Below are 12,669 nucleotides of genomic sequence, written 5' to 3' on the forward strand. Positions count from 1 at the left end.
GAAATTAAAATATTTTAAGCAAAATTGATGTGGTGCATTATTTTGAGAAAATAAAGTGTCTTTAAATTTCAAAGAGTGCATTGGATTATAGTATTTATCCATAAATTCTTCAAGCTTATCTGTAACGCCTTGTAAAATTTCTACTAATATCCAACGTTGACTTGGTTTTCTTTCTTTAAAAACAATCAACAACCCATAATAGGCCATTAAAAATAAATACTTTAAAAATCTAGCCTTCACCAATATATCATAATTTTCTTTGGTTAAACTTTTGTATTCTATTTGAAGTATTTTGCCGTTATTAATATTAAGCTTAATGTAATCATTTTTGATGTATTGCCAGAAGTTATCGAAAAATGCATTGGCTTCTTGTGACGTATAACTATACACTATAACTGTAACAACAACGCGCCATAAAATTCTCATTTTAAATTTTATTCTTGTACTTATTTGAACACTTTAAAAATTTTAAATTTATTATAATAATGAAATTAATTTAAACGTAACGCGTTTTATAGAACACTTTCAATGATTTACAAAAAGATTCATACATAAATTACATAATCGAAAAATAAAAATTCATGTGTTTTTTTATTTGGACAAATCTCTTATGCAAACAATAATAAATAACTCGGTAAATGTCAAGCAAAATTAATAAAATTATGTATTATTACACTTAAATTTAAACATATTAAAAAAAAAAACTATTTAAAAATATTAAAATTTCTCATTTTCAAAGATATAATTTCAATTTTGTTTTTTGATTCAAAATATGTTCAATAATAATTTTTTAGTGTATCTATCGATAATTTTTATTGCCGTCTATAGAAATCATAATACAACGTGGCCTCCCCCGTTAGCTTAACCCAAAAAACGAGTGCGTTCCCCGTTCTGACCGCTGAAAGTATTCGTATCGATAACTGATAGTTCTTTAATATGATAAACTATAATGTATTTTTTTTTTTTGTGTCTGTTACTACTTTTTCTCAGCTCTCACCCAACTGATTTCACTCAACGATATCTAAAGGATCACATATTGTATCTAATCAAAGAGTTAGGAATTATTAATTTTTAATTAATTTTGGAGATTAGGAAATCTCCAAAAAGAAAAAAATTACCAACGTAATAATTGCTAATTTTTGACATTTTTTCAATTTTTAAGGGTAATGTCTTCAACTAGATACGATTTGTGATCTTTTGACGTATTGTTGAAAGAAATCGGTCCAGTGAGAGCTGAGAAAAAGTGGCAACAGACATAAAAAAAAAAAAATTAAACACATCATGGTAAAATTAATACCTTCTCAGCTTCGCATCGAAGCTAACAATTTTTTAAATATTGCATCAAGACCTTCAACTTTTATATACGTTTGCCATAAAAGTAATATCTATTTATTGCTATATTATACTTGTAAATCATAAAACTTGTAATTAGAATATAAATAAGGAAATAGGAGATAATGTTCCTTTTGGAATAATCGACCAATTTTTTTTAAATTAAACACTATCTTCAGATTTGCGTTGAAATGTTTTTCTATATATCTAAGAAAAATCTACTTTTATATAATAATGAGTCACGCATTAAAGATTTTTTTAAGAATAAATTTTTCTTATAAATTGTGTTTTCATGTTAAATTGAATTTGTATCTTTTAACGAATTTATTTCACCATCGGATCTTTTAATTTTTTAGCCTTTTTTTTATTTAATGCAATGTGATATAATAACAATTGCTCAAGGATAAATGTCTAATTGCATTTTTCTATAAAAAACAGGTCATTGATGTCATCCATTTTCGACACAAGTTTTTTAATTAGTGATATAAAATAAAATTAAAATAAAGTAACTAAAATTGTCGAATTCTTAGATAAAGATGTCGTTAATTAAAATACAAAATTACCTATCTCATATTTTACCAAAATAAATAGCATCAAGACTATGCGCAAATGGCTACCGTATTCAAAAATATGCTATTTTTTTATTAAAATTCTAGGTTTTGTATTTTATTTTATTTTAAAATATTTTATTAGGGGAATACACTGACTTTCATGAATATTATATAATTTAATTGACATAGAATAAAGTTCATAAGACATAAGNTTATATAATTTAATTGACATAGAATAAAGTTCATAAGACATAAGGAATTAAACTTATTAAAATTTTTTTACTTTTTTAAAGTCAAAAAAGTTATTTTTAAATTTGAGTTAGCTTAAATAGCCAATTTTATCATGCAACGAACAGTTGCAGAATGGGTAATACCTGTGTCCTTCACGCTTAGGGTACGAGGTTCAAATCCGTCTGTGGCATTTAATATTTTGCATTTTTTTTTTGAGTTAGAATAAAATTCTCAAATCATTTGATATTTATGTCATTTAGATTCAATAACTTCAATAAATATAAAGGATCTTATCACTATAATCTCCCCTTGTGAGAAGAAATTTATATTCATGTTAATATTATTTTACTATGTGGTTCTTTTTGTGGCTACGATTTATTTTGCCAACCCTCACTAGACCTACTTTTTTCAACGATACGTCAAATGATTCATTTAAGTTTATGATATTTAAGTTAATGATTAGTTTAAGCTATTACTCTTAAAAGTCGAAAAAATATTCCTTATTCAAATAAAAAGTAGCTTAACTAGCTCTTTCCATACACACAATTAAAATCATTAATTTCTAATATTCTTAAAGTAATTATTTTCGAATTAAATTTAATATGATAAAAGTATTCAACTACAAAAGTAAATCATTTTACTTTGTTATTTATTAATTTTTAACTCCATTTATGTGTGCTACTACCAATCTATAATTTTTTTGTAACATGTTGCTATATAAATCATTAATTTAAAGAAAAAATGATTTTTAGTTTCACTTGAATTTAATGATGGATTTTAACAATTATAATCAAATTTTATAATACACTCAATTGAGTAAATCATTTTAACAACTTTGTTTTGTTTGGTTCATTTAGTTAAAGTAAATCATTAAAATTAATTAAGTTCTGAATATTTCCATTGTAGAATCTTTTTAAACACCAAAAGTTATTAGGATATGATTATTATTATTTCTATTTCAGTTATCTATTACGATAAAAATGCAAAAAAATCGAATTTTTCTGAAAAATGTACTGCAAATAGTAATTATAAAATTTCCTGATTGCATATAAATCTTAACAATTTCATTTTTTTCTATTTAATAATATCAATTTCAAACTTGTAAGTTGAGCTAAAAGTTATGGTAATGAATAAATTTTTTTTTTTTATTATAAACATTCACTTTAAAGGACGAAATAAAGAAGGTTAAAAATTATTACTTTTAACATATTAAAAATCAATATCAATAATAATTTGAAAACAATTCAATATAAAAATGATATAATATATAATTAAAAGAATTACTAATCTGGGTATAATTAAGGAAATAGAAGTTGATGTAGCTTTTTTAATCATTCAACAATTTCTTAAAATTAAACACTATCCAAAGATTTTCATCGAAGCGTTTCTTATAAGTTTCTTATCATCAAGTAAGTATAGATATCATCTATGATTGTCGCAACTATGCTATGTCCATACTGTACCGCGACCCCACTGTGCTACCATTTTTTGCTTCGATGTGAAGCTGAAAAGTATTAATTTTACCATGATGTGTTTTTATTTTTCTGTCCGTTGCCACTTTTTCTTAGCTGTCACTTGACTGGTTTCTTTCAACGATACGTCAAAAATATCACAAATCGTATCTAGTTGACAATATTATCTTTAAAAATTGAGAAAATTTCCCTCGTTCTCCGTAAATGTGAAAAATCTCCAAAAAAATTACAATTTTTAAAATTGGTAAATTTCGTTATCTTTTCACTTTTTTTTCTTACAAATTCTATAGCTTTTTAAAAAATTAATAAACCAACATAATGATTTTCATATTAAACTTTAGATATAATCCTTTTATTTGATATCATTTTTTTGAAAATCTAACAATTAACCTGCTCACGGGGGAGATTTAAAGTAGGATTTTTTTAAAAAAAACTAATTCTTGAAAACGTTTTTTCTTAAAAAACTATTCGTTTTTTTTCATCAAGCTATAGTTGCTTAGTACGAAACAAATTTTGTTATTGTTTCGAACTGGTTCAATAAATAATATTAATAAATAATTCGTAAACACTATTATTAAATAATGGGCTGTATTGTGTTTTATTATAATTTTTAATTGTAAGCCGACGATTTTTCGGCGCGCGTCCATTGATCGAACAACACTAATATTACATTGGTCGATTACATTAACGGTTATTATTATTATTATTATCGCTTTGATAACTGATGAAAATATTCATGAATAAGCACATTTCAATAGAATCATTATAAGATACATATAAACATTAAGATTATGAAAAACAATTGATCCACATTCATGTTCAAAAATATCAACAATAATACTGTAAAACATTCTCAGATAATTAGCAAATAATTATAACTTGGAACTGATACATCATATTTTGAACAAATTACAAATAATTAAACAAATAAATAAATAATACAAATTACGGTAACTAAATTTAGCGATAAAAAACATTAGCTACAGTAACAATGAAAACATTTCATAATAGAAATACAAATAATAATCAACACATCACATACATATCTCAATATTTAGAATAGTTATTATTATTTTCTTTATCGAATTTACAAGTATTCTTACATATAAATTACCAAACGCACATTTTCAACACATTTTTACTTATTTGAACTTGTTGTACAATTTCCTTCGAAAGGTAATGGATATAATTGGCGAACAACACGTTTATGTACACCGGTTGCTGTACGAATAGTAGCGAATCGTACGACACTGTCAGAATCATTGTGAACTTCTATTACTCTTCCAATAGACAATTTTTAACGGGGAAAGTGTTCATCGCGCATGAGAACTATATTGTTTTTTTCTTAACCAGTACCAAAGATACAAAGATGGATAAACAAAACGGAATGAGAACTTTGTGTAAAAGAAGAAAAATTAAGTTTATTGAACTTATTATTCAGTATTAATATAATCGTTACTTTAAAATATATTTCTTTGACTTTCAATGACTTTCATTGAAAGGTCATTTTGTTCTTGGTAGGGTGTTGTATTTTTATTTTCGAAAATTATTGTATTAAATATTTTATTATCATTTCTTCAAAGTCATCACTATTCAAGTCACTAGTGTTGATCGGTGTGTGATGGACTTTTAATTTTTTATCCAGCAATTTAATTGTTTGTTTGTTGTTGTCTGGATGTAGATTGTTTGTGATATTATTTGAAAGGAAAAATTGTTGCGTTTTTCTTTTTCTACTATTATAACTAAATCTATTATTTCTATTGCTATAACTAGAGCAATTAACATTAACTGTATAACTATCACTATGACTAATACTAAAGTTCATTTTCTTCTTGAAAGTCTTTGAAGAAAAAAAAGTTTTTGTAATTTGAGTAGTCAGCAGTGCTGTTGCCGACGCATATGAAGAGGTAGCTGCATACAAATTTGTTCCCATCTCTAAACAGTTGACCACCCGGCTATTTCACCGGCGTAAATGGCTTGGTCACCACCACTTGGTGCAGTCGCAGTACCAACCCCATGGTTGGCTACAGAAGCCTGTCTCAACACTCCTTCATTTGACGCGTGTTCAATCGATGTCGACACCTTGTGGGTACGCCCTCCACCAACCGCCGGCACTGGGGCATCCGAATTCCGTTGGTACAGGAACAACTTTGTTAGATTCATTGATCATTGAATATACTTGTGAGGGCGCTGCCCTCATAGCCTATCCCTCAGGCCAGTGAGCGGCTAACTTCACTGGTTGCGTAGCCATTTATCTTCGTTCACACCCAAATGTAACCGCTTATTCGTCCGCAAAGGCTTATTTCGCGGCTAACCTGCGTATCTGCAGGCCGTACCTCCATCCGCAACCTGAGGACGCGCCCGATTCCCCGAACTAGGAAAACTGTGCTCGTGCCGACATTTCGTAGCCCCGTAGAGCTCAATCACGCCGACACTGTAGCGCAGCGCAACGGGTAGTTTATTCAATGTGTCATCCGAAAATCCAACCTGTCCTGTTTCCAATGTCCGGTAAGTAGTTTCGCCAAACGATTTGGACCCATCAAATCGTACCCCTTATATATAAAATAAATAAAATCTATTGTGATTGACTTAATTTACCAGCAATGATTAAAATATTCAAAATCTCAAGACTATTAGTACTTGATTGAAATTTTATTTAAAGAATTGTTTCGTCTTAATTAAACAATTTTATGATAAAAATACATCAGAAAAAGTCAATAATTATAATCAGAATAATGATAAATTAAAAATTTTTAAAACTTATAAAAAGGGAGAAAACATTTATAGAGCAAATAATTGAAGATTTTTTGCAATTATAAACGAACTTAATGATGGGAATGATGAAAAGTAACTTCTGTTTTTGAAATATTAGAGCTTTTAGTATTATCTGATTTACCTAATTATTGGTTTAGTGATGAAGAATTAGCAGCTATTGTCAATCATTACAATCATGACATATTTTTAATGATACAGATAAAACTGTAATCATTTATAATTTAGGTAATCGTCTACCTATAGTATTATACAATGTAGATAAAAACATTCACTGGACTCCAGGCACACAATCAAACAAACCATCAAGAGATATTCCTTTAAAAACAATAAATTTTACAGAATTTGAATCTATAGACAATTTAAAAGAATCTATTTTTAAAAACATAAACAAAAAACAATTCAATAATATTGCCAATGGTGTTGACAATAACTATTTAATCATTAATGAAAACAATTTGTCAACAAAAACAATAGATTATGAAAATCCTATTAACACAATTTTAAACACTAACATACAAGAAAGTAAGCCAACCTTATAGATTTGGAAGACAACACAATTAATATTTTATCTCATTTAATAAGCTCTAAACACAAACAAGTCTCTAAAACAAAACACTGTATAATAATTTACAGTTAAATGATGTTTTTGATATTAAAGCAGCAGATGAAGAAAATGTAATTGACAGTTTTATTTTTATGAATTTAAGTAAATTTAATAGTTTAACACGGTAAATAGAGCTAAACAAACAAATAAATTAATGTACTACATCAAATACTTGAATTAATTTTATAACAACAGCATTAATTAAAATGAAACAACTTTATTTAAATTCTTTAGTCATTTCAGACAAAAATTAAAATAAGAAAATTAAAAAAAAATCAGATGTTAATCCAAAGTAAAATAAATTTATTAAAGGTCATTGAAAATTTTCAAAATTTTAACATTATTCAATTCAATTGTAAGTTTTTACAGGTGTATATGAAACCATCAAGTCGTTTTAAATTATATTCGACTTATTTTTATAACATTCGTAATACTATGAAAACTATTTTTTAAAACTATAACTTTTCAAAATATATTTCATAAAACGTTTTTAACACGCTTCTATTAGTTTCACGTGTATGTTGTTTGTTGTTTGTTTGTTGTTTGTTTGTAAGTTTGTAACTCTCCAAACGCCACGCGTTATCGCATATTCCGTCGTCTAGACNTTAGGTAAAGCTATACTTTATAATAATAACTTAAATTCTTATATCAAAAATATTCCAAACATTTTTCTTGATTATTGAAGAAACATTTTATATTCTCAAAGTATATTTTATAATTCTTTAAATAAATATTATTGGTCTATTGAAAACTACATACATTCTTTTGTTAAATACATCATGAAAATGAATTGCATTAAGCATGGTATTTTTATTTTTGACCCTGGTGGTTAATATTTAATATAATTGTTATAATCACTCAAAAAAGGTTTAACATTGTCTTATGAAAATTCAAAAAAAAAAAATGAATTTATAATTTCTTTATTTTTAGGTCAAATAAATATTACACATTATATTACTTATGTGTAAATTATTCATAATTTTTAAATACATTATGAAAGCAAACTTTTATAATGATTTAAATGGGTTAATGAAAGATTCATTTACCATATTTAATATTATTATATTACACATATTTAATTACACTTTGTCTACATGTAAATATTGAATGTCTTAAAATGTAATTTTATATTTCACAACATTATATTATATATATACAATCAGTAATTGTAATTTTATAATTAGTTCATAAAACAAATAATTTTGTAAAAACATAACAATTGTAAAGCAAATTTCAACTATTTCAAATTAAATATTCTTAATGTATTCAATACTTTTTGTCGTAATATGACTAATGCTTTGCATTACGTATCATAAATTTTTCTTCTTCTCCTTCTTCCTCGCCTTAATCCCAACTACTTGGGGTCGGTCTACGTATCATACATTTTTCAACGAATAAAATGTATAATCTGTATTTTATATTACTAGTATACAAACAAATAATTTATCTGTCATAACATATACATTGTTGTACACTAACTATTATATATGTGTTGTAAACATATGTGTTAAATTGATTATTGTATACTATGCATCTTATCTTAAAATATAATCATATTATGCTCAATTTATTACAATAAACTGAAAATCATCAAAAGCATTGACAACATCCCATGATAGGGGTAATTAAAAATAATATAAAAAGGCTTAGTTTTGCTTGTGCATCAGTGAGCGAGTGTGCCAGAGAACGTCTCTTCTCCACTTTTGAAGCTCTGAATTCAATACAGAATTCAGAATTATTTTGTCCAATCTATACTTGTCAAAACTAATCGCGTCTTTGTGTTGTCGTCGGTACATTTTAAGTCGATATTGTATTTTACTCATTTTTGCGTCAAGACTTTATTTAAAAGAAGCATTGCAAATCTTTACGGAAGCTATTAAAAAGGTAAGTAATTTCACATTTACCCAATTATTTAGAATTAATAATCTGAGTAAAGCAATAGATGATTTAAAAATCATTTAATTTAAATATTAATAACTAGTTAGTGCTTGGTCTTATTCTTCGACTGGGTGTCAGAGAGGAGGTCTCCGCCACGATAAGAACGCCTCAGGTTTTCACTAAAGCACATACCAATTAATCTCACNCACGCTAAGAACGCCTCAGGTTTTCACTAAAGCACATACCAATTAATCTCACGCTTCGACTGGATGTCAGATAGGAGGCCAAGACCACGACCACTACAAGAATACCTTAGCGTTTAATACCTCTATAAGAAGAAATTTAATTCATTTTTTGTTACATCAACTTGTCTTTACTGTTCTAAACCCTCGGACTGTACAACCTCGATATCATCTAATCGCATAGTAGTAAGCACTTTTAAGTTTATTTTTGTATTACTACATTTTTTAACATCAATTCATAAATACTATACATGTGGTGTGAACATACATTAACACTATTTCTAGACAATATAAATCCTGTAAGCTTAAGTGCGATTTCATTTAATTAAAAAATCATGACTTTTGGATTAAAAGATTTAATTTGGACGCATTAATTAACTAAATCAGTTATCTGAGAAACCCCTTTTGTCCAAAAGTAAATATTATACATGTTAGAAGAACTGTCACACTTAAATTATTTAAAATTCAATTAATTAAAAAAAAAATTCATTTAACCGTATTACATTGTGTTGTGTACTTACCGCGTGATAAATGTATGATTATCAAATGATTATATTAAATAAATATAGTTTAAACAACTAAAAAAACACGATTTAAAGCACATCGAACTAAAAATTATTTTTAACTTTTTAGGCGATCCGCTTTAAAAGCGTGTCTTTTTAGTTTTTTTAAACTATATTTATTTTTTACTTTTTAGTTTCATGTTATGATAGTAGTTACTATCAATGTCATGATTGTAACGGGTAACGGGAAATGACGATACGGCAATCATCCCCCGTAATCGGAATGAATACACTTTTTATCTCTTAATGAGAATAAAGCGTGTTAATGTTAATATATAAATTTTAATAGCAATTAGAATATATATATATACATGTAAAGTGACTTATGTAAGTAAACGTATCATGCACGAGGTATAGTCGTGTTTTGTGGGCGGGCGGGGCACGAGGGGACGTTGTACGCGAGGCATATGCGGCGGCTGTAGGAATATGTAGTAATATAAAAAAGTTATATATGGTAATTATAAAATTTTCTGATTAAATATTGCTAAGATTAATATGCATAACAATTACATTTTTTAAATTCTTATAAAATTTTCTATTTAATGATATCAATTTTAAACTTGCAAGTTGAACTAAATGTTATGGTAACAAATTCGACTTTTTTTTATTATAAACTTTCACCGAAATCAATTTTAAAGAATTAAAACTATAGGTTAAATATGTCAATTGAATTATTTTTAACATATTAAAAATTAAAATCGGTAATAATTTAAAAACAATTTTTTTTTATTTTAATTATTTTTTTAGATGTAAATACTCATTATTTTACTAATAAGTAATGATATCAAAAATTTGATGTCATAGAAAAAGTTCAATTGTAGATTTGAAAACAGGGCCAAAAGTTGATTTAGAAAAGTATATTTTTGCTTCTGATGAAAGTTCCTTGTATTTATTCATTAGTAATAAAAAAATTTTATTGATAAGAATTGCATTTAGTCCTTTAAATTTTTATACGCGTTAAAAAAAAAGAAATATACAACCACTTTGTTGTTTTTATAATTTCTTCATATAATTACAACATTAAATTATTGAATAACTTAATAATTAATAACTAAATAATTATTTAGTCATACTAAATTTAATTACTATAATAATTATTTATTCATATATTATACTTTTAGATCAAAGAACCACTAATCAGAATATAATTAAGGAAATAGGAGTTATATTTGTTTTTGGAATAATCCACATATTTCTTAAAATTAAATTATATCTACAGAATTGCATCGAAGCGTTACTTATGATAGTGATTTTAATCACTGTCAGATATCATCTATACTTATCTCATCTATGCCACGTCTATACTGTGCCTCGACCCCACTGTGCTACCGTTTTTTTTAAGTTAGCTTATTTATTATTTAATGCAATCACCTTTATTTAGACCTTATAAGATTTGTAAATGATTATTAATACAGTAGAACTCCAATTATCCGAACTCCGATCATCCGAATCGCCGATTATCCGAATCACTTTCAGAAAAAATCAGAAAAAAATTTGTCCAAAGTCCGCGGCGTCAGTGTAGGCACAACACGTGGTAAGAGTTCCCACTCCAGTTCCGGCGCATTGCAGTCACCTGTCATTGTTTATTTTGATTAGCCAGTGAATGGGTCCCGGTCCCCATTAATTCGGATAATTGGAGTTCTACTGTATATAATAAAAAATTTGTACATAAAAGAAGATGTTTTTCATTCGTTCTTTAAATAACAAAAATTCTACTATAAATAAAGACCTCCAGTATAAAATAATACATTTATAATTGGGATCACTAGATATGGCCAAAAACCTGATAGTATTAAATTAAATTATGTGTATGGGTGCTGTTATTTTTCATAAAAGATGAATAATAGTCCTTGTATAACTATAAGCCACTTTATACTAGTTTTAGGATATATATTATAACAGACCACCCTCATTTACATCAAATATGAAAATGACACTTGCGCAAATAATAAATAAATCATATGTGATATAAATACTAACTTATTTATTTTTTTCTAATTATAGAGATTAACTTTTAAAATATTTCTTTTTTAATTCTGTAATATTATTTTGTGGTGCTAGTTTGTAATTCTAAGCCTGGATACTTATGGTTAAATTTTTATTTTGAATGCTTAGATTACATTTTTCAATGTATGGATTATAGAATTTTTTTGCTTATCGATTAATTTTACTGGCACTAAAATTATACACATTTTATAGTAATAAATAAACAAAGAAAGAAAAGGGGGTTAAAACCCTAGCAGCCCATACCATTTGAACAGCATGGGACTGTTAGAAATAAAAAATTACTAATTTTAATATAATGAATGGTAATACAATGTCCTGCGTATATTTAAAAGACTTAAATAAAAACTTTAATTTAAATATTTAGTACTAATATTATTATTCTTTATAATCGAGGGAAAAATAAATAATTTAGGATATAAACATACACTAGAATATTTAAAAAATATATATTAGAATTTCCACTAAACAATTTAATATTCATTTTAATTTACTTATTTTCGTAATTTTACTATACTATATTCACTTGTGATATATTTTAACGTGGTGGAATGTTTTTCTATACTCCATAAATTCTTTGGACAAATTGATATTATTATTAAAGAAAATGAGAAAAACAAAGCATATATTGAATCTAAGGTTAAATGTGATCAAAATAATAGTTTTACAAGCAAGTCTGTCGACATCAATGTTATTAAAAATACACTGTCCCATATCCGAAAACAGACAACTCAGTAATAGAGAATTGCTTATGAGACAAATAAAAAAGGCTGTTTTTCCTTAAAAAGTATTCAATGATTCTATCTCTACTTATGAAAAGTGTAATTTAAACATTTTTTTCCTGCTAAATTTATATTTTTATTATTCTGATTGTATATTTCACTTATTATGATTTAATTTTTTTTTTTTCTGTAATTTTAATTATGCACTTCCGTATTTTAGCTTCGATGCGAAGCTGAGTAGGTATTGGTTTTACTATGATGCGTTTTTTTTTTTTTTTTTTTTTTTTTTTTTTCC

General features: G+C 26.3%; 1 protein-coding gene across 1 annotated transcript in view; it reads left to right on the top strand.

Annotated features, from left to right (window-relative positions):
* Positions 1-8,765: 8,765 nt before the first annotated feature.
* LOC126895136 (uncharacterized) overlaps positions 8,766-12,669 on the top strand; it is an 18,968-nt gene continuing 15,064 nt past the window's right edge. Inside the window, exons 1-3 of the mRNA XM_050666662.1 lie at positions 8,766-8,849; positions 8,947-9,015; positions 9,069-9,271. The gene's annotated coding sequence lies outside the window, so the exon portion shown is untranslated. The remainder of the gene's footprint in view (positions 8,850-8,946; positions 9,016-9,068; positions 9,272-12,669) is intronic.

This window comes from Daktulosphaira vitifoliae, unplaced genomic scaffold, assembly GCF_025091365.1.
Source record: "Daktulosphaira vitifoliae isolate Bord-2020 unplaced genomic scaffold, ASM2509136v1 Scaffold_1, whole genome shotgun sequence".
NCBI classification, from domain to species: domain Eukaryota; kingdom Metazoa; phylum Arthropoda; class Insecta; order Hemiptera; family Phylloxeridae; genus Daktulosphaira; species Daktulosphaira vitifoliae.